Genomic DNA, 4,760 nt, shown 5'->3' on the forward strand with positions numbered 1-4,760 from the left:
TATCATATGTCATATATATATACTGTTGGTTCATATGTCATATGTACATGCTTGGTATACATATATAAACTGATTGGGGTATCAAATCTGCCATTTTGTAAAACTGTATGTTAACATAACAGTAAATAATATGCACATTGCTTGGTATCATATCAGTCTAAAGTACACTGTGTGGTATCAATATTCCTTATTGCACACTGCTTGGTCTCATGCAAGTCATATGTACACAGTCTAATATCAAATTCCTACAATGACAGAAACCATTGTAACATTCTTGTGATATGAAAATCAGTAACCTCAAAACTAACTCAGTTTTGGAATAGGCTTGCAACTTGTCTTTTTTTTTCAGATTATTTCTAGACAAAAAAATTTCAATTCCAACAAGTTTAAAGTATGATGTAAGCCAGAAACCCAAAATGTGCATTGCAAAACAATAGACCACAGTTGATAGAAGTAACGTTAAAGGCCATTTACAGTAATGTAAATATACTACAAGGCAAATATACAAACTATTGAAAGGTTGAAATATTTTGAAGATGTGAAAAGTTGCCCAAACAAGTTAACAATATGGATTACTTCACATTAAAGCAGAACTTTTTTCCTCCTGAATGAATTGCCATTAATATTACCTACACATATCAAATATTTGAATTTCATTAAACCATTTCAAAAGTCATAAGGCCAAAATCATTTTACCATTCATGCCTGTAATAAATTGATATTTGAATACAGTTTAAATTTGTTTCCAAAATTTGAATTCATTTTGTAACTGAATGACATTAAACTTTATTTAGACATAAAGCCAGTGAGTATCAGATCTGTAAAGATTTAAATTGGGAAAGATTTAAAATGTCTAAAGGGTATATATCCTATATTTTGAAAACTTTTTTTCGATACCCTTTAAAAAAAGTTTTGGGGAAAGATCCCAAAACCCCAAATTAAAACTGGAACTACCTAAATGTGATTTAAAACCCCCCCCCAAGATGCTTCGGAAATAAAGGGGTTATAGTAACAGAATACCCCTTTTAAAAGAATTTAAAAAAAAGTAAAGGTTGTGGGGAATTTTAAAAATAGTTGTGGTTCTTTTTATGTTCATTTTTTTTCAAAGTGGGTTTGGGATGTGAAGTTTAATTGAATTTCTCTGTAAAAGTCAAAAGACAAAGAAAAAAAAAAGGGCAATAATTTAAAAAATATGAAAGGTAGAGTTTAATTTTTGTGCACGCACTTCCTCTTATTGTGTTGACCCTTGTAAAAAAGTTTTTTTAATTCCCAACCAGTACGTTTTTAAGTTATGCTCCTGACAAGGAAAAGTATCAAAGGGCAAGTAACTCTGTATTTTGTCAAAATGGAGTTATGGCTCTTGTGCACTGCACTTCCTTTTAATGTCCTTGACAACTGTATGAAGTTGTATTGAATTCCAAACAGTAGTTTTTCAAGTAATGCTCTGGACAAGGAAAAGTAACAAAGGGCAATAACTCTGTAATTAGTCAAGATGGAGTTATGGTTCTTGTGCACTGCACTTTCTCTCAATGTGCTTGACCATTGTATGAAGTTATATTGAATTCCAACCATTAGTCTTCAAGTTATGGTCCGGACAAAAAAGGCAGTGGAAAAGCAACAAAGGGCAATAACTTTGTAATTTCTTTACATAGAGTTATGGTTCTTGTGCACTGCACTTCCCCTTATTGTGTTTGACAATTGTATGAGGTTGTTTTGAATTCCAACCAGTAGTTTTCAAGTTATGCCCAGGACAAGGAAAAGTAACAAAGGGCAATAACTCTGTTATTAGTCAAGATAGAGTTATGGTTCTTGTGCACTGCACTTCCTCTCAATGTGCTTGACCATTGTATGTAGTTATATTGAATTCAAACTTTTAGTCTTCAAGTTATGGTCCGGACAAAAAAAAGCAATGGAAAAGCAACAAAGGGCAATAACTCTGTCATTACTTTAGATAGAGTTATTGTTATTGTGCACTGCACTTCCCCTTATTGTGTTTGACAATTGTATGAAGTTGTTTTGAATTCCAACCAGTAGTTTTCAAGTTATGCTCTGGACAAGGAAGAGTAACAAAGGGCAATAACTCTGTAATTAGTCAAGATAGAGTTATGGTTCTTGTGCACTGCAATTCCTCTCAATGTGCTTGACCATTGTATGTAGTTATATTGAATTCAAACTATTAGTCTTCAAGTTATGGTCCGGACAAAAAAAAAGCAATGGAAAAGCAACAAAGGGCAATAACTCTGTAATTACTTTAGATAGAGTTATGGTTATTGTGCACTGCACATCCCCTTATTGTGTTTGACAATTGTATGAGGTTGTTTTGAATTCCAACCAGTAGTTTTCAAGTTATGCCCCGGACAAGGAAAAGTAACAAAGGGCAATATCTCTGTAATTAGTCAAGATAGAGTTATGGTTCTTGTGCACTGCACTTCCTCTCAATGTGCTTGACCATTGTATGTAGTTATATTGAATTCCAACCATTAGTCTTCAAGTTATGCTCCGGACAAGGAAAATGCAACGGACGTCTGGACCGACCGACCGACCGACCGCCCGACCAACCGACCGACCGACCGACCGACCACCGGGTGACTCCTATATACCCCCCCAAACTTCGTTTTTGGGGGAATAATATGGTGACTCTTCAACTGTTATATGACCACTATAATAACAGACAACATTCCACCTGTTTTTCAAGGGGGTATTTTAATTGGCCAGACAAACTTTGTTTTAGATCACTGTGACCTTGACTTGTTACCTACACACCAAAAGTCAACCAATCTCCAAAAGAACTCTTAGGTCAGCAGGATTGATAAATTCATTTACACCATGACTTATGACAGTTTAGGTCAACATAACTTCTGACATGAATTGAAAGTATTGTTTATGTTACTTAATCCATACAAATATATATAGATCCAACTAACACAATGCCTTTCTATTTTAACTTTTACTATACACCCCACTGAACAAGACAAGTTTTGGTTCATTGACCTATAAAATCAATAGGGGTCATGTACAAGTAATGACCAACCTTTCAACCAAAACTAAGGGCTAAGGCCAAAGCACTTTTCACTGGTCAAGGTCATTGACCAATTGACCTCAAACTGTATTAAAGGTCATCTACTAGTCATGATCAACCACTGCAGCAAATTGTAAAATTGCAGTCCAAAACATATTTAAGTTATTGAATGGAACAACAATTCAAAAGCAAAATACCCCCATTTCTTCAAAGAGGGACATAATATTGAATTACTATGTTAGAAATATATCACTATCGAATTGAATTCCTACTTAAGACATTGAATTACTTTTCAGGACACTGAATTATTACGTTTTGCAAACAAGCACTAAACTATACAATGGGAAGAATTGGAGAAGACAAAATAGGATATTCCATCAGTGTTATACACCTACAGAAAAACAAGGATTCATTTCCTGTAATTTCTAACACTAATGTCCTCAAGCAAGAGGTTAAAATGATTAGCTGAAATTCTAGCTCATATATCACACTACCAAGTACAGCCATCAATCTATTCATTCTCAATCACTAGAAAAATGTCCCACTCTAAATTACTTTTCTGTTACTCTAAGCTATTGGGAGATATTTTTCACAAGAAAACAAAACAATTTTAATGCTGCCTCTGAATTTGAGACTAGCTTTAGCTTTCATGTTTTGTAGTTTAAATGTAACAGTTTTACATGATTTTAATAAAATATTTAAAAGCATTAGGCAATATATGCCTGATGGAGGAAACAACAAAAGCTGTCTGAAGAGCAGCACTCAATGCTTGATAATTTGAATTAATAGTCACAATGACCTTAACCTTTGACCGAAAAAATAGGTTTTGCAGGCAGAGTTCTAGATGAATCAACCTGGGGGTATAAACATAGATCAAGCCCATAAACATGTATGAAAATGTATCAAAGTGCAGGTATAAATTTGAAACAAAGTGGAGGTATCCAGAGTAAAACATAAACCAAAATGAGATTAACAACATGTATCAAAGTGCAGGTAAAAGTGGAGGTTTAAACATATATGGTTCTCTGGTGGGAATAAAACACATCAAGTTACATTATAAAATGATAAATGTATTTCTGAATTGCAATGTTTATATTCTTATATAATGTTTTTTTCCCTAGATTTTCATTTTACATGTTTCTTAACTACATTGTATTTGTAATTTTGTTGTTGTTTATCAAACCTTTTGTTTGTAAATGTTTATATTATGTACATTGTATATTTGATAGAGGCTCATAAGGAAGACTGGGCCTGCCCAACTAGGTTGCCTCTTTAAATAAAGTCTTTATTATTATTATTATTATTATTATTATATCAAAGAGGAGGTACCAACAAGCATAGAAAAAATGAACCTAGGTGGGGTTGGGGATAAACATGAATCAAAGTGGGTGAGTGGGGGGGGGGGGGTATCAACATGGATCAAACTGGTGATTATATTGTCAGGAAGCTGTTATTTTGTAAACAAGTTGCCTCAAATAATGGCCTGAGATAAAGATCCAACTTGGCCTGTGTTTAAATATCATATACTTGAATAATCAATGAAGTCTTAACAAGAGTGAACAGTCTATATAAGCAGACATACTGACTGTCAAAAGTACTAACAACACATAGAAAGATCTGTGCCTTGTATACTGGAAGTAACAATGAATCTTCCTTATAACAGAACAGTAACTATATAGCTCATTCCATAATTCTTTTAGTCACATGACAGTATTTAGTTTTATTATTGGTGGGGGAATTA

The sequence above is a fragment of the Ruditapes philippinarum genome, unplaced genomic scaffold (genome assembly GCF_026571515.1).
Source record: "Ruditapes philippinarum isolate M1 unplaced genomic scaffold, ASM2657151v2 ctg1464_1_1_1_1, whole genome shotgun sequence".
Classification (NCBI taxonomy): Eukaryota; Metazoa; Mollusca; class Bivalvia; order Venerida; family Veneridae; genus Ruditapes; species Ruditapes philippinarum.